The sequence below is a fragment of the Ursus americanus genome, chromosome 7 (assembly GCF_024610735.1).
Source record: "Ursus americanus isolate L20-20 chromosome 7, mUrsAme1.1.p, whole genome shotgun sequence".
NCBI lineage: Eukaryota > Metazoa > Chordata > Mammalia > Carnivora > Ursidae > Ursus > Ursus americanus.
In genome coordinates, this window is record NC_142133.1 from 79,514,033 (window position 1) to 79,533,106 (window position 19,074).

The 19,074-nt window shown below is 45.7% G+C and overlaps 1 protein-coding gene and 1 pseudogene across 2 annotated transcripts in view; both read right to left on the minus strand.

Moving 5' to 3' along the window:
- The window catches only part of ASAP2 (ArfGAP with SH3 domain, ankyrin repeat and PH domain 2), a 168,692-nt gene that overhangs the window by 90,785 nt on the left and 58,833 nt on the right, over positions 1 to 19,074 (minus strand). The gene's annotated exons all lie outside the window — the stretch shown is intronic.
- On the minus strand, positions 9 to 19,071 carry LOC123778552 (large ribosomal subunit protein uL24 pseudogene; annotated as a pseudogene).

Here is a 19,074-nt window from a genome sequence, read left to right on the forward strand (position 1 = left end):
TACGACAGCAGTAGGAGATGCACCGTTAATACGGCAACCTCTCCGTCCCCATCCTTAACAGCTTCTTCCTAAGTTGTGAACAAAACTGAACACATTCACAGGATACAAATCTGAAAAAAGTCAAGTTGCACCAGGAACAGAAATCACTTTGCTGTCCTGACAACGCCCGTTGCGTTGGCAACGGATCCCAAGGAAGGAACACAATGGCCAGGACGGAAAAGAGCCTCCTCGCACAAGCCCCGCGGTCTCCAGCACATCGGATGAGGCTCCAAGGGTACCCCGATGCCTTCCACATCTCCTAGGACTCCTCCGTGGCCTACGGACTGAGCCCTCTCCTAGAAACTCAGCGAGAGATGCCTGCTCCTCTCCCGTGTGAGGCTCACAGTCCTAACCAGGAGCCACGTGCCACAGCTCTCCTTCCACACAGCAAGAGTGGTGGACCTCGGAGCGCAGGCTGGGGCCACAAAGGTCAACTGAGTGCCTCTGTGCTGTGCTCAGACACATCCTCCCCTCAGGCGCCCTGCCTTCCCCGACTCCTGTACATCCTCCAGGAAGCCTTCCGTGATTCTGCCCTGTGCCCCTGGTATCTGGCTTTGGCGCTTCCCTGTCTTTGCGCTCAGCATGGACCCTGAAATTGTCTGGTAATGTATTTCTCAATGTTAGAAGTGTTAGGGACAGGGACTAAGTTTTACTTATCTTTGTGCCTGAAATACAAGACAACACACATGTTGCTGAATAACAACAAAAAAAGCAAACCCTCGTCATCTATCTGATGGCATTGTACTACCATTAGGCCATAAAACAGCACCTTTAATGCTTGGAAACCCAGATTCTGGGTCTCCAGCTCAGTGGTTCCCAATCCCTGTTGGACATCAAAATCATACATGGATCTTATCAGACTGTAGAAGCCACCATCCTGCCTCAGATCTCCGATTCAGAAATGGGGGGGGGGCAGGGGAGGAGGAAACCCAGGTAATTCTAGTAAGTTAATGTGGTTGACTATAATCCCCTTACTTCTAGGTCAGACATTTTTAAGTGAATCCAGCCAGATAGTGAATTTTTAAGTGAATCCAGCCAAAAGATAAAGCAACTTCTATTTGCATTAGGCACCTGATTTTTTAAAAAAGATTTTATTTATTTATTTATTTATTTGTCAGAGAGAGAGAGAGAGCACAAGCAAGGGAAGCAGCAGGCAGAAGAAGAAGCAGGCCACTGAGTAAGGAGCCCAATGTGGGACTCGATCCCATGACCCCTGGGATCATGACCTGAGTGGAAGGCAGACGCTTAACCGACTGAGCCACCCAGGCATCCCAGGCACCTGATTTCTATGTTTTCCTGATCTCAACGAGAAATGTAACACAACTACTTGTAGGCACAACAGGGCAGACAGACATGCAGCATAAACTTAAATGTGAATGCTTCCTCGGGTAAATAAAACCACTGTCAGCCAATGCCAGTCCCCAGGCCTGATAACCGGGGCAAAGGAGGGGAACGTTCGTTTGTGATGGGCAGCCCTTGACCCTGAGCCGGATTCCTATGATCCATGAATGGCATGCCCGCCCATCTTACCAGGGTGGTGCTACGCCCTAGACATCCAGTGCTGGCCTTTGGGGATTCCCACGTGGGTCTCACAAACATAAGAGAAAATTAATCTCACTGTTCAAGCCCTTTTCCTTGTTTTTTTCTTTGACATTTCAGAAAAGGACCTGAGAGTTCTGGATAAATTAAATGCATTTCTGAGACCACACTCAGCAAACAAGACAGAAGAATACACACACAGGTCCTGACGTGTGCCAGAGCCGGAAGAACTCCCAGAAGATCTGGTTCCAGGCTCATGCCTTTCAGGGAGTATGTGATTCTGGTGAGTAAATGGCCAAATGTCTCAGCCATGTGAAGGTTAGAAATCTGCTGTAGGATACAAACAAGGTTAAGGTAAGAATCAAAGAATAGTGCAGGGACACGAGTTCAGCCACACTCAGCACACACCCAACAGCACACGCGGTAGTTAACAGCAGCACGGATGCCATTTCTACGGAGCACAGACAACATATGCTTTTTCTACACCTCGCAACCACTTTAAAAGACCTATGCATTCTTTCTCATCATGGTGAAAATAAGTAGAGGCTCAAAGAGATCAAATAATTTGTCCTGGGAAACAGGGTCAGCAAGTGGCTAAGCCGGGCTTCAAATCCATGTGTGTCTCACCCCAAAACCTACTGTTCTGCTCTGTACTGGTGTTAATTTCACTAAGAAAAACAGCTTCCCTAGCCCAAACCAGGGGCCCACATTTTAGATTTTTAAAATTCCATTTCAGAGATGGGTCAGTTATACAGTCTAGATCACTCCAGTTAGAATTTTAGCACACGTGGTTAACAGCGAAGGAAAGTTCCTTTCAAACCACATGCTCTTTTATAACTGTTTCAAAGTTGGTGGTCAAGACGTGGGCAATTCCAGTGTGGCTTTGGAAGGGAGTGACAGCCACAGCAGACATCTGGGGCTGAGATCACTCCACGGAGTGAGAGAAACAGGAATGCAAAGGCCAAAGTCGCCTTGGGAGTCACATGGTGCCCCCAAAATAGTGCCCTTACAGCTCTAAGTGAACACCCAAAGGGCAGGGGGAGGGAATTCCTTTCAGTTAATGCCTATTAGGTGGCCTTTAAGCCTTTGTTCAACTTAACTTGATAACACTATGAGGTCTTAATATTATCATCCCTATTATCTTCTGAATAAATTTGGTGAAATTCGGCAGGGTTAGAGACTTGCCAGAGATCACCCGGTTGGTAAGAGGTGGGGCAGGGGTCAAACCCACCCTCTGTTCATTCTGCAGGCTGCCTTCCAGCCCGTGGTCACCTGTGGGAAAGAGGAACCTGTCTTCTCTTCACTGGCAGTCAGCCAAGCTGACGCAGAGGAGAAATAGCAAGGCTTCACATTCCAGCACCAAGAAGTACAAGTGAACTTCCTTTCACTCCTCCTTCTGGGCCTCTCAACTGATTGCCAAGTACAGGTTATATTTTTAAAAATTCTTTCCCTTACAAATCTTTGAAACAATGTGTTGATTCCCACACCCCAGTCATGATCAATGAAGTTTTGAGCTCATCATCATCACCATGATCTCATATATTTATATTTAACGTGTTCTGGTCCACTGCAATCTTTATTTTCTGATGCTCAGACTGTCCCAGCTTGGGTCAGTGGAAACGTCTTCACGCTGATCTACCTGGGGTTAACACAAATTTCTCTTCTTGTGAACAGATTTGTAGCTTCTTGATAAAGACCACAGCCCCGTATCTCTCCGTGTCTTCCTGAAACACCCAGCATGGTGCCCACTGTAGGAACAGTAAACCCTCCATAAATATGTATTCATTGACTGACCTACTGCTCCAGATCGCCTGAAGTTTGAGATTTTCCTACTAGAGAACGGAAAGTAATTGAGTGCCTTTATTTTTCTTTTGCCAGAAACAAACTTAAAATAGGAACCTGAAATAAATAGCTTGGGAATAAAGTTTCTGGAAAGAACCCAAACTGGTCTATCAGCTTTTATTTACAAAATTGTTGAAAGCCGTTTCTCTAAAAAGAGCTCACTCTCTTGCCTCTGCCGTTGTTCAAATATATCTTAAACTCTGGTTCTTATTAATGATCCAGATCCAAACATCTTTCATGTGGGAGGGACTTAGGAAAATGAAAATCCAAGTCCCTGAAACTATGGCAGGACAAGAAAGACCGTTTCTTCTCAATTCTAACCCTGCAGCCTTTCCATTTCCCACACCTCACAGTCCAAAAGTCCCACTTCCCACCAATCCAATCAAAGGGATGAAATGAGAGATTCTCACTGAAAAATCTCTTATGAAGCCAGTAAGCACACGTACATTCTGAATTTAGAAGCACTGGGTTTTACTGTGTGCTTTTTAGTTTACCTAATTCTGTTATTTAAAAAAAACTCTCATATCAAGGAGAAAGCCCAGTGCATATACTTCAAGCAAAAATAGCTGGATCCAAAGGGACAAAAGGCAGCCCCTTTACTCCTAGTCAGCGGACCAAGCACAGGGAGGAAGCAAGCCACAGACCCAGCACTGCCAAAGGACAGCCCGGGTCCCACAGCCAATTCAACTTCAACCAATCCCTACGACCACCTCCAATATTTCATTCAACACCTCCAACCCTGCAACAGGGGCAGGACCATATGCTGGGGCGGGACACAGACAAGAGTGAGCATGGTAGCTGGCATCGATGTCTAGGGAAAAGACACACGAGTCCACACCACTGATGGTCTGCAATGTGCCAGGTGCTGAGGATTCAGAGACACCAAGAAGGGGAGGTCTGAACTGGGGCTGCAAAGTCAGGTAGTAATTTCCAGAGAAGGAACAGGAAGGTAATCAACCCCAGGGAGCAGCATGGAGCCCCATGTGCTCAGAGGCTTTGAATGCTTTCTTGGGTTTCAAGGCCCTGGTCTGCCCGCAGCTCTCAGCTCTCCAAAGCATCACAGGCGAGCATAGGTCCCATGTGCCATCCTCCTCAGGGCCATGCACGCCCACTGCTGGGTCTTTTCAGTTGAAATGGGACCTGGTCCAGAATCCTCTCTTTACAGACAGGAAACCAAAGCTCAGAGAGGGTGCTGACTTGCCAAAGTTCACACAGCAGGTTTGCAGCAGAGCTGTAACAAGATCTCCGGTTCCCTGACGCCCCATCCTCCCATGTTCTCCCACGTACCCGTCACACAGACACTACTCTCGGCTCTCAGCTAACACAAATGTGCTCCAGTCCTCCAGCCAAGCACACGCCCTGGTAACCCAAACACCAAGGGCCCCAACCAGAGAGAAATGGGGGTCGGGAGGTCACCCTGACATAACACAGTCCAAGCCCCTGCTCCCGGCCAGACCATCGGCCCCTCAGGGGTCCGGCTGAGGCAAACTCCTGCTGACACCCCACGTACCAACCATCCACGCAGGCAGCTTTGCCCGGGGCTGAAGAAGAGACGTATGTTCTCTACAGTGGCAGCTTTACAAGGACACTCCCTAGATGCCATGGTGATGAATATTCAACTGTGTGCCACAATTTTAATGTCAGGATAATCTGCACAAGTGAAAACGAAGGAGACCATTTCCCCTCACGCTGGCGACCCCACACATCGCCTGGTTTTGCATCTGAGTCGGAGCGCGCGGGCTCCTGAGGGAACAACTGCTTCAAGTCAGAGATAATCCTGTTTCCGACAGGATCTCTGCCCTGTGATCTTCCATCCTGTGGGAGAACACCATTTTTAGAGCTTTATTTCCAGAGTCAGCCCAGATGAAACCTTTCAGTTCACCATCTGGTAATCTGTATCAAAAGTCTCAAACATTTTTGCCATCCAATGACCCCACTTCCAGAAGTCCATTCTAAGGGAATAATCCAGGTGATCAGAGATGCGTGTGCAAAGTAATCTGTGAAGAATGAAAACAGAGAGTATATAAGGCGCCAACAATGTGCAAATAGGTAAATAACTATCTCTACAAAATGGAATATTCTGTAGGCTTCTGAAATCATGAAGTAGGAATATGCTCAGGACAGAAGACACATTTCAGGGAAAAAAAGGCAGGATATAAAACTGCATATTTAGCTTCAACTTTATAAAAAGTTAAAATGTAGAGAAGAGGCTGAAAGGAAAATCCATCAAAATGCTAAGTGATGGTAAAAATAGCAGGCACTCCATCAGTGTGGCTGGTGTATGCCAGGTACCAGCCCAGCTGTCTCTGCAGCACTGTATCCTCTCCCCGTGGGTATCCTTCAGACGGGGGAGCTGCCGCGGGAGTGGAAACAGCCAGCCCGGAGGCCGCAGCTCCGACCAGCCGGGCCGCGGCCACGGTCCCACAGGGCTGCGGGCCAGGAGCGCACCACAGCCTGTCACAGGGGGAGTGAGACCGGCCTCCAGCCGTGACTTTGTGCTACCGCTTTTCTGAATCTTCCAAACTAAGCTCATATCATCTTTATAATTAGAAAACAACATGTAGAATCAAAAAAATAAAATAAATGGAAGTGTCTGCTACAATGGCTAGATAATTTTGGCTCTCTGTGCCTGCTGAGGATATGATGATCCGTCTTTTTCCACCGCAGTCTCTCCCGGACAAGCTGACATGATAGAGGCAGACTTTGGAACCTGAGTACCGACCTGAATCATCTCCGACAAGACACAGGTACCTACAAACCAAAAAGGGTTTGATAAGAACACCCTTCCTATCTTACAACCCTTGAGCCCGTGCTCAAGACAAGCAAGATAAGAGAAACATGGTCTCTCTCGGAGCTTCATCACCTGCCAGGTCTCCAACGCACTGTGCTCTTTTCTATTTTCAAAACTCATTTCCTTTAACCCTTTCCTGGGGTGTCCCCTTTAACCTTACGAAAACCACCAGTCCTTATGGAGGTGATCACGGATGTATCCAGTCTGGTTATGTCCAGCACAGGAAGCTAGCAATGACGTTATTAATTAAGGTCAAGGTGTGGGCTGGCTACCGAAATATGAACACTTTTGTCTGAGATCATCACAGTCTTTGATCCTGCCCTCGATAAATGACAACAAAGTGACAGTTGGAAGTCTGTGTGAAGAACTCCACATAGCCCCAGCTGCCTCTATATAAAACTCCCACTGCTCACAAAAGTACATTAGGGAGGAAGGGGGGGGAGAACTGAGACTGATTTACTAGATGAGGTTTATTTTTTATGCTGTCCTTTTTGTCATTTTAGGTTATAGGCTCAGAGTACAGAAAACCCTATCAACATTCACTTGTATTTTTACTCGTTCTGTATTTCCCGAATACCCACTCTCAATCTAGAACATTCCTGGTTACTAAAGGGTAAAAATCCAATCATGTAGAAAGGCTTTTCTGCAGCAAGCACTAATGAACACAAAGATTCATGAAGCAGAGCCCCTGCCTCAAAAAGCAAAGCTCCGTAAGAAAGAGTCACACGCCAGTCGGTTCAGTGCAGAGCACAGCTGGAAAGAGAACGACCCTGGGGAGCTCAGGGGGGACCAGGTGTGGTCAGAGGATGGGGAGCAGCAGGCAGGGGCCAGATGAAGGACTGCATCCCAGGTAATGGAGGGCCCCCAAAGGCTGTAAAGTGACACGGGAAGACTTGGATTTAAGAAAGCTGAATTTAGAGGGCACAAAGATGAATAAAGCTTGGTAGCTGCCAAGGCACAATTCAGGAAGGCGAAGATAAATGCTCAAGAACAATCCACCGCCGTGCACATTAGGGGACATAGAACTAGAGCTTGAAATGAGGAAGAGAGTACATTTTCTGAGGCTGGTGATGGAAAAGGCTTCTGAGAGGAGGTAAAGCTTACAGGAGTTTTGTCCTTCAGAATCCGGTCCAGGAGACTGAAGCTGAGCAGCCAGCTGCTTGACTCACCCCAGACTCTCCTTATCCAAAGAGCTACTTCCCATCCTAGGGCTGCCCTACGACCAAATCAGAGGAGGAGGGAGAGGCCCTGGCTGAAGAGCTGGCAAGGCTCTCCCAGAGCCTGGAATCCCCGCGTATCTGACATGGAAAGCAGGGAGGCAGATCAACATCTGCTCACTGTGGACTATGGGCTATTAGAAACCTTACATCCAATCACACAGATGCCCCCTGTGGGCAAAGCGGCTTGACCAGCCCCATCACAGAGTGTGCATTTTGTCACTGCAAATTGCTTTCAGCCTTTTTCCCCTTGATTTCTGCCTCCTCGTCCCTAAGGATACAATTCCCATTATTTACAGATGCTCACCAGACTCCCACCCTGTCCCACTTCTTTGAGAGCACAGCAGACCAGCAGAAAAGACCACTCCTGTGGTGTGGAAAGGCCTCCCGAGTCTTCACACCGAGGAACAAGCAGCCTTGGAAAAAGCGCTGGTCTCCAAGCCTCATGTAACAGTTGCTATTCATGCAGGAAAGATTTTAGATACATACACACATACACACACACACACACACACACACACACACACACACACACACACACACATAACCTTTCAGCTCTGTGACTCTGGGAGAGTTTACAGATGAGGAAACAGGTTCAGATACTCCCTGAATAATGTCGTCGATGTTTTACAGTAAGTAAGGCAGGAAGTCAACTCTGTGATGGTATCCACGTCTGTAAAACATGGGGGTTTAGCTACATCAGTGGTTCTTGAATCTTTTATTGCAGAAACCAATAAAAATCAGAAAAATGTTTCTAATAACCTCTCCAAGAAAAAGCATCTTTACATAATTTCCCATACAATTTTCGGGATGTACAAACCTCTTAAGCCTGTTCGCAGACCCTATATACCAGGTGAAAAAGGCCAGCCTAGATGAGCTTAAATTCCCTACCAAATAAATATGACGACCCTAAGTATGATTCCTGTTAATACCTGGGACTTGAAGTCACAAGTCTTAGTGTCCCTTCTGATTAGCTACCCTTCCATGATTAATACGTTGATCACTGCTGACAGGATTCCACAAGTTACCCACCTAAATTCCAATCATTATTCTTAACCAGCAGAAGAGAGACCACAAGTGTCTCAGAGACTTGTAAGTGGAAGACATCTCAAGGTCTCAGAGTCCATGACCCCACCAACCCCTACAACTTCCGTAGAGGAAGCGGCACCAGGCCTCTGCTGAAACCCTTCCAATGATCAGCTCACCCAGCTCACTTCTCTCTCATATTTGAGTCAAAGCCTACTCCCGTGAAAATACTCTCTAGAGAGGAACAGATAATATGCCTCACTTCCTCGTCCTAGAGAATGCCTTCCCCTACCTCCCAAGCGAAGAAGTACTAGGTCCTTCCAGTGTCCTCCTACAATGGGGTTTTCAGATCTAAGATTCTGAGGTCCCTCTTAAAAGTGTTGCTCTTACAATTCAATAATGGGGTAACCACCTTCTTTTTTTTTTTTTTAAGCATACTTCCCCTAAGGTCACCTGACTCACCTTTGAGCTTTCACGTACTCGTTCATACTGAAGTTGTGATCGACCAAAACCACCTGGAGTTTTTCAAAAGGATCACTATGGCTCAGCCAGCTGATATCCAGGACGGTCCCGCAGGCTTACTGCTTGCTTTTTCTCCACTGTGGACCCTCATTCGCACCAGGTGTACTGTGCACCAGGAAGTGGGGTGCCATGGTCAAAAGCAGAGACGGGAAGGCAGGTCTGGTCTTGAAACTCAGATTCTCTAATTGCCAGCTGTACAACCCTGGGCAAATTACTACTCTGTGCCTCACTGACCTCCTCTGTAAATGGAGTTGCTGATAGTACCGAACTCACAGAGCTGAGGTGAGGATTGTATTTATGTACTTATCTAGCACAGGGCTTGTCCCACAACAAATACTTCAGGGGTGTCAGATTTTTATTACTGTTATTATGCGTCCACTCTCAAGTTTATGAACATCCATACAGAAGCATTTTCTTTTCTTTATCATTTGTCATAATCTCCTATTCCCTTTGATCACAGACATGGTAACATATATTTTGTATCTGAGCTTTACCGTCTGAAAATGTCATCATAAGCATTTTTCTCCATGTTGCTACATAACCATAATCCCATCAAGTAGTATATCCTAATTCAGTTACAGGAGGCTTCCAGGTTTTTTCTATGCTAAAGATTGGGACAAAGCAACGAGCATCTTCGTGCATCTTCCCACACAAAGGCTTTTACTTCTCTTGACTGAACCGCCAAACCACTTTTTAAAAATTCCACGCCCTGGTTTTCAATGCCACAACAAAGTAGTAGAATACCAGTTTCACCCTATTCATGCCAATCACTGGGGATTACTATGATTTAGTTATTTTCTCGTGTAACAGGTAGAAAATCATGCCAGATATAGTACCTTCTTCACGCAGAATGAAATATCGCTTCCTAAACTCCCGCACAGGTTTCTTTCAAAGTGCTCTATCCTAATTATATATCTATAATAGAAAAAGTTCTATTAATTTCAAGCTCTGTATTAATTTAATAGCCATATTCTAATTAGCATTGCAAATAAAGGAAGAAATACACATATAAAAGTATTACATTTTTTTTCTTCTGTAAGGGGAAGATAGTAAGGGTTTATGGGAAAATTAGCATTTCTTTCTTTGTACGTCTCATTTCAAGGAAGTGACAATTACTCTAGGACATTCAGATTGAGGGTAAAGGAGATTCCCTCTCTCAGTAAGAAGAGCTGCACCAAGTCCTTAAGATAGAGTAATCTAGAGAAGTGAAAATGAAAGTCTTCTGTTGCTTCCTTCTTGATAAAGATGAATTTTTCCACCCACTGATACGTCGAACAGCTAAAAAATGTTAGTTTCAACTTCCCGGTGTGGGGGAGGGGGAGAACACCTCTGGGCTGAGAAAGAGCTTGGGATATTCTAAACTAATAAAAGTTTTAGAACTAATATAAACTGGATGTTTATAAGAACTCAGCAGCTTATTATGAGTGGGAAAAATTACTGTTGAAACTGCTTTTCAACAAACCATTATAATATCGGCTTCTACAAACCTGTATACAAGATGTTCCAGAAAATATATCTAGCTGGACTGTCATCTTTTTTGAAAAATGGAGCAAATGTAATATACTTGTTATTGTGTAAGAAAACCTGTTTTGTATCTGTGGGGACATACATGATACCCTTGGGCTCAGGCCAATGTTTAGAGTCATCTGTGTACATGTGTGCGTGTGCATGTGCGTGCGGGGGTTTGGGGGGGTAGTATTCTCAAAGACCAGCAGCTTCAGCGTCACCTGGGATCTTAGTCAATTAGCAAATATTCAGGCTCCATCCTGCACCTACTGAAACAGAAACTCTCAAGGTGAAGCTGCGCAGCACCCCGTGTTTTAATAAGACCTCCAGGGGATTCTGGGGCACTCTGGAGTTTCAGAGACACTACCCTAATGCAGAGGCTGGCAAACTTTTTTCCTAAAAAGCCAGAGAGTAAATATTGGTTTTGTAGGCCAAGAGACAATATTGAGGTGACTGTGTAGGTACACGGTACGGTGGTAAAAACCAGCCTGAGCTCACGGGCTCTAAAAACACAGCTGGTGGCCCTATGGCATCTCAAATCCCCCTTCTGCATCCATCTATATAAATCCTCACCCAGCAGAGTACAAAAACGGGCCATAAGTACACTGCTCACATCTGAAATGGTAAGTTTCTCTCTCCTACACAAGAGGACAGTCTCAGAACTTGCAGCAGAAATGTAACAACACACAAATGAAAATTTGGGGGCACTGACGATGATCTGCCAGCCTCCGTGCCAGCCTCTGCAAGCTTATTTGCAGCTGCCATGCTTTCCGCGTGCCCTGAGCCACATCTGTCACTTCTGTCTAGTTAATCTTCACTAACAATATTTTAAAGTATTAATATTCCCGCCTCACATATGAAGAAACGAAGGTTCGGAAAGATTGACTAATTTTCCCGTGACAGGCTTTTTTGAGGGGCACGTGAACTTCTATTCTAGGCTACCCAGGTTCTAATACCTATGTGCTCTTTATCCTAAACTACACTTGCCTCCAAGAATTAGTCATTGACCTCAAGGGCTTGCCATCTAATTGAGGAGCAAAGATCAACAGACATAAACCTGTTCGAGAATAATAAAGAGCAATATTTAAAGAGTAAATAGGGCCTGCGTATTAGGCACTCTTTCATTTCTGGCTGAAGAGTCAAAACGGATTCAACTGCAAAACTCGGAACTTAGAGGTGAGGTGTGGAAGGCAGAATAAGGTCCCCTCCTGTCCCAAAGATGTGCACATCCTGGTGCCTAGACCCTGTGAAGATGTCCTGTTACCTGACAAATGGGAATTGAGGTTCTAAATGAAACTCAAGTCATTAATCAGCTGAATCTGAGATGGGGAGGTTATCCTGGATCATTGGGGTTGGGCCTCGTGCGATCGCAGGATGCTTACCTGTGCAAGAGGGAGGCAGAGAGTCAGTGTCCGCTATGGACAAAACGGTGTCGTGCTCCTCCTCCCCCTTCTCTGTCCCCCAGTGTGACAGTATGCGGAGGGAGGCCTTCCGTGAGATAATTAGGTTTGGATGAGATCACGAGGGTGGGGCTTTCAGGATGGGATAAGTGCTCTTACAAGAAGAGACGCCCCGAAAGCCTACTCACTCTCTACCATGAGAAGATATGGCGGGAAGGCAGCCATATGCAAGCCAGGGAGACAGCCTTCATTACAACCGAGCCATGCTGACACCCTGGCCTTGGGCTTCCAGCCTCCAGAACTATGAGACACGAATGTCTGTGGATTAAGCTACCCTGTCTGGGTATTTTGTTACGGCAGCCTGTGCAGAATAAGACAGAGTCACAGTGACAGAGTATGAGAAAGACTCTACTGGCCACAAATCGAGATGCAGCTGACCTCCAACAGCCGGAAAAGGCAAGGAAGCGCTCACCCCCGATCTCCAGGAAGGAGCTCTGCCAACACCATCATCTTAGCTCCACAAGACCCATCTCGGACTTGGCGAATCCAGAGCCACGAGATGAATTTGTCCGTTTCTTTTTCATTTTACGTTTTTATTGAAAGCTGTATATAAGATTACTTTATTCCTGCATCTTCTCAATTGTCTCCTCCTTATATTTGCCCTTTTTCTTTCCTACTTGGCAAGATTCGGCTTTACATCTCAGGATCTTTTTGCGGTCTTTGTCCGGTTTTGGTCTAGTGATAACCACCATGCTAGGGCGAATGCCCACTTGGACAGCCGTGCCTTGTGCCCTCTCCCGCTGGACGTACTCGCCCAATGCAGATGCCGTAGGTCTTCCTGTAAACCTGGACTACTCTGCCAATTTGCTGACCTTTGGAGTGTGCTCGCACAACCTGTACTTCATCATTCTTTCGGATGGGCATGGCTCGAACACTGTACTTCTGTCTCAGCTCTTTAGAAACAGCAGAAGACACAATCGTCCTGCAAATGTGGGAGAATGCATTGAAATGCCTTTTACGGTTCTGGCTCCCGTCAAAAGTCACAAAGGGATTAAACTTCATTTTGGCCGCTGGGGCTTCAGCGATGGCCGCAAAGGGGAAGAAATGAATTTGTCATTTAAGGCACTCAGTTCATGGTAAGTTGTCACAGCAGCCACAGAAAACTAACATAAGAGAGTAAAGAAGGTTAATGTCTTCCTGGGACAGGAGAGCGTGTGTCCAGACCAGGCGTGGGGCTGGGCGGCAAACAGTGTGCAGAGACAGATACACGCTCGTGAAGAAGGGAGAGTTCAGCCAGCCTGGAACAGAGAGATATTGGGGACCGCTGGAGATCAGTTAGAGGTCAGATGGGGCCAATCCATGACAAATCAGGAAAGCAAGCAGAAAAGTCCCCAAACTTAAAGAACTCAAGACAGGAAAGGTATGTAGCAGTATAAGGCATAAATGGTGAATTCTTTCTGTTGTTCTTTGAATCACAAGTGAAATGAGTGCTGTTCCTACACAAGCAGATGCCTTAGGACATTAAACATGCTCATGATCAAACCATATGGGCCTCCTCTGGGAACTAACTGCCCTCAGAGACAGACTGAGCGTGCACTCACCGTGCTCCAGACCAGCTGTGGTCACCCACAGCTGATCACTTCCTGAACATGCCCCACTGATTTCTGATGTCTAGCTCTAAAAAAATTCCACCTATCCTCACACTCCTCTAAAATACTCAAAAGAATGTGCTAGTAAAAGCAGTTCTAGAGAAGACTTCCAAAAATGTTGTGAATGGTGTCAGCAACATCACAGGAAAAGGTATGGGGTTTCCTCTCGAAGTCACCAAACAAGGTGACTTCTTTGAAGTAGACAACACTGCTCTGGAAGAAAGGCTTCAGATCAGTATTCCAACTTTAAAATAATTCAGACTCATGGCCTCATAATAACTCAAACTTGGCATGATCTATCAGATGAGTACAAGATGACAGAAATAGGAGGGGCCCCCCCAAGGGCTCGCCAACGGTCAGCCTGCTGTGTGGCGCCTCAGGAAGGACACAGGCTGGGTGCCCAAAGCGCGATGTTAAAATTCCAGATCCAGCTTCTCACTTCCTCAGGCCTCCATTTCCTCTAATAAAGGGGCAAAATGGCCTTTCAGGCAGACAGAGGAGCAAGTGCAGAGGGAGAAGCACCAAACGTGGCACACTGGGGAAACTGCACGTCATTTCCAAGAAGGGCCCCCTGGACAGGTAGCCGAGGGGTACAAGGGGCTCAGTCTGCCTCTGGTGTTCTGCCGTGTTTACTGAGCTGAGGCTTATACTGGATCGATGAAGGGAGGCAGTGGCAATCTCATAATCAATCTGGAAAAGGCTAAGACAGCACTCCTCTCATACTCCACAGGGGCAGGCTGAAGTCTCCGGCCAGTCAAGCGGGAATAGACACCTGCTTACCTGTGACTGACCCCAATTTCCTACAATTCTACAGCCCACACAGGCCTTCCTCGTCTCTCCCAGGCTCTGGAACTCACCTTCGTGAACGTCAAAGTGGATAATAAGAAAATGCTGCAGACTTTTGAGCAGAGAAGTAACATCACTAGGCTGTATTTTAGGAAACGACTCTGGGGCAGGTAAAGGAAGGAGGTTTGTGGCACACGCTCAACAATATAGGTCAGAAAGGCAGATGAGACGCAAGTGTTACTAAATTTGTACAGGCTAGCTTCCTGACACCCGTGTGTTTACACCTCCTCCCTCTACGCTTGCTTGTTCAGAGCTACGATGCAGGGTACTGGGCTCGCCCTCAGGGACGCACAGGTCCTTCTCAGGACTGGCTGTGGTCACGTGGCCAATGTCTGCATGAGAAGCACAGCCCTTCATTTTTACTTCTGATTAGAACAGCCTTCTTGACATAAGACTTTAAAATCACTCTTGAACCTCATCAGAATATAAAATATTCCCTCTTTTAAACTAGCCTTAAATTATAAACTCAAAAGCCCGAGTGAACATGGTTTAAAAAACCCAACTCTTGAGATACTTTTTGAAATCTATTGTTTGTCAAAAGAACTAAGCATCCATCTTGGAGTGATTTCTGGAAATCTTGAAGATAGTCGGTCAGTGTGCCAGACACCCTGAAGACTTGGTGGCCTTGAAGAAGAAAGGGCCCTGCCCACAGCCCTGGGCCAGCAGGAAGCCAAGTGCCCTGGAGCGGCCCGGGAACATGTTTAGCCCTTGGATCTCAGATGGCGCATTTGTAAAATGAGAACAGTTGGCTGTAAAGATTAGCATAATGTACAGAAAGCACAAAGTTTGTAATAAGCAGCCAAAAACCTACAGACGATCATTATGCCTCCCTGCCACTCCGACTTTATCCAGGAAAAGAGACAGAGGCAGGTGACCACCTTTCTGGACAGTCAAACATTCATTTCAGCAAAGCTCAGTGCTTAGTTAAGTAAAGAGTTTTATACTCTTTGATATTTCCTTTTAAATAAGAAATACTTTCCTACATATGTTTACTTCCAGTTATGTGTTACTCAATGAAAACTAATCCTACTTCCTTCTTTCATAAAATCAGTAGTTGTCAGGTAATCAATCAATCAATGTTTATGCACTTGCAAGCTAAGCACAGTGGCAGCTTCTGGTTTTTGTTTTGTTTGTTTCTTAAAAACTGTAGAGGACTTTGAGGGCGCCTGGGTGGCTTAGTGGGTTGGGCATCCGACTCTTGGTTTCAGCTCAGGTCATCATCCCGGGGTCATGGGACTGATCCCTGCATTGGGCTCCACGCTCAATGGGGAATGTGCTCCAGAGTCTCTCCCTCCCTCTCTCACTGTCTCTCCCCGGATCTCTCTCTCTCTCAAATAAATAAATACGATCTTTCAAAAAAAAAAAACTGTAGAAGACTCGAACACCTAGATGAAGGTTTCAGCCTTGGCGTTACTGACATCTGGGCCCAGCAAATTCTTTGCTGGGAGCTCTCCTGCGCATCACAGGGTCTGGAACAACATCCCTGGCCTCTACCCATGAAGTGCCCATAGAATGTGTACACGCCCACACACACGCCCACACACACACACCTCTCAGTTGTTAGTAACCAAACTGGGGGGCGCAAAATCACCCTGGTTGAGAGCCACTGATCTGCATTCTAACCCAGCTGGATTATTTCAGAGACATGGAAACCAGGGCTAAAACATGCTAAGCAATTTGCTCCAGGGTACAATAGCTAGTGCCACAAACTCCAGGTCCACAGAGCTTTCGAACTCAGTCGGGACCAGCTCGGTTGTGAACAACTGAAGTCCCTCCCACCTCTTTTTTGCTTTCCTGAACTTCTTTCACATTCATCTGGAACTTAACCATAAACAACTTAATACCTGCCTGATCATTTTAACATCAATACATTACAATATATAAAATACATAAAATGAAGGGAGCAAAAATATCTATAAAGTCAAAACGCCAAAACAATCATTTTTTAGCATACTGCCCCCAATCTTTTTTCCTATATATATGCTTTTTCCCCCTCTTGATAAATTTTTAATTTTCTCTTTATCCCTGAGGTCAAGATAGCAGGATGTGTCCTGAGATATGCACACCTATCCACCCGTACATAAATATACACACACACAAACAGGCATACTCACACACATACCACACACGCTGTGTGTGTGTATATATACGTGTGTGTGTATATACGTGTGAGTGTGTGTGTACATGTACGTGTGTGTGTATAATGTTGTCCTTAGAATTCAGTGCACTCTCTTAATCTGAGATCTTATTTTATCTTTTATGTGGGCGGGGGAGGGACAAAGGAAAGGGAGAGAATCCCACGATGGGGCTCGATCCCACAACCCTGAGATCACGACCTGAGCGAAAATCAAGAGTCAGATGCTCAACCAACCGAGCCACCCAGGCACCCCTCAACCTGAGATCTTAAATCTTCCTTTAGTTCTGAGAATTTGTCAGGTATTACTTTTTAAAAACTTTCCCCTTTTCCATTTTTTCCTCCTTTTCTGCAAGTCCTTTGGGTGGATGTTAATGTTGACCGCTCGGAGTCTATTTTCTGTGACTCGTGATTTTTACTTTACACTGTCCATTCCTTTAACTCGTGTTCCAGCAACATGCAGCCTCACTAATCCTCTCTTCCTATGTGTGCGGCCTGCCATTTAGCAAATTTAGTTTTTATTTCAACAACTATGTATTTTTCTACTTTCACACCTTTTACTGGTTCTTTTTCACTAGTACCTTTCCCAGTTCCAGTAATTAAAGACCTCCCTTGCCTTTTTAAGGATGTTAATCATATGCTCTTATTTTAAAGCCCTGTTCTAATTGCCCTATTAATTTCGTTTCCTCAAGTGTAAGCTCTTTGCTTTCTTGACTGGGGGCCCATCAAATGTTAGGCTATTCTTAATAGCATTTTTGAGTGTGCAGAAGTGTCTCATTTTGATGAAGTCTGATTTAACAATTTTTTTTCTTTTACGCTACTGCCTTCTGTGTCCTTTTCAAGGAGCCTTGCCTGCCCCAAGTTGTAAGGATGTTCTCCTATGTGTTCTTCCAGAAGCTTTATAGTTTTAGCTTTTATATTTGAATCTATGATCCATTTCACAGTACTGTTTGTATAGGGTGAGAGAGAGGGCTGTACTTCATTTGTTCTGATGGAAAGATCCAGTTTTTCAGAACCATGTGCTAGAAACACCTTCATCTCCGCAGTGCGCTGCCTTGGCAACTGTGGTGACAGACACCTGTCAGTGAGGATCTATTTCTAGACTGTCTTTGTTCCACTGATCTCTTTGTTGGACCCCTGCTGGCAACACAGTCTAGACCACTACTGCCTCACAAGACTTGAAGTCAGATGGTTTAAGTTCTCCAACTTGTTTCTGTCCCAAGTTTGCTTGGGATATTCCAGGGCCTGTGTGTTTCCATATAAGCTTTGGAATCAGCTTGTCAATTTCTCCTGCTGGAATTTTGATTAGGATTGTGGTGCATCTTGAGATCAATCTGGGGAGCGTGTCTGCATCGAGTCTTCCAACCCACATACATCACATACCTCTCATTTATTTAGGTCTTTCATTCTATCAGTGGTGTTTTGTAGTTTTCGATATAGAATTCTTACATATCTTTTGTTAAATCTGTTCCTAAATATACTTGCCATTCTTGACTATCTCTATAGCTGAGATTCCCTACTGGCCTCTTCACAATCTTGGCTTGCACAGCCCTCCCTGGGGGAGGCAAACGCAGTTATTGGAGCTGCTGCTCACAAGCAGAACTAGGGTAGGGGCGGGGTTGGGCACAACAGGTACTTCTAGACCCTTCCATGCTCCTCCCTCCTTTTAACCACCTGTGGCATTCCCTGTCCTACACCAGTTGCTATTGTCATGAAAAGGAACAACACAAGGGTGATCCGATGGCCTGACTGGCATCTGCAGGCACACACCCTGGGCTCCCTCTTCCTCCTGGCCACCAGCCACGAGCAAAGGGAGTGTGTTCTGCCACACTTGGCAGTGGTGTGCTCTCCGACGAGCCAGCCTTGCTCTCTGCAGTCCATCACCTGCTTCCATGGTCTCTGGGAGTTCTCACAACTTCTAGCTCTCCAAGGCTGCCACTGGATTGTTTCTGAGAGAAGCGACATAATCACTTCATGACTTAAAAAAAATATATTTTCTATTGAAACCTGTAAGGTTTTGAGCAGGGGGCAGACCTGGGACATATGTGCAGCCTGAAATCTTTAAGTCAGAAAAAAATTTATTAGTCTAGATCAGATATTACTTTGAACAGTTGATTGCGCTTTTATGTTAACTGTCAGCCCAAATAAGAAAGGCAAGCATTGGATGAGAGAAACGGAAAGGCCATTCTGACATGATTAACACACAAACCAAACAACGGAGGCAGGAATGAGGCCGGTGTCCTTGTCGACCAGTTAGACAAAGCTGGTTCATGCAGGGCTATGGTGGGAAACTTGGCTGCATTTCAGAGAACAGGAAGCAGTGCGTGGGATAGTGGGAGGGTGGGGGTCGGGGGGCGGCAGATGAAGTGCCATTCCACAATTAGACAATTGACAAAACAAAACACACTTCTAAAAACTAAACATCCCAACTCAACTTTATAATTTGCATGCCTAGGGAAAAAAAGGTTTGGTTGATTATTCATTAATGGTGATCACTATTACGGCATCAGCACTTCTAATGCAAGTGTTTGCACAAAGAAAGCCCTAGGAAAGAATGCATACT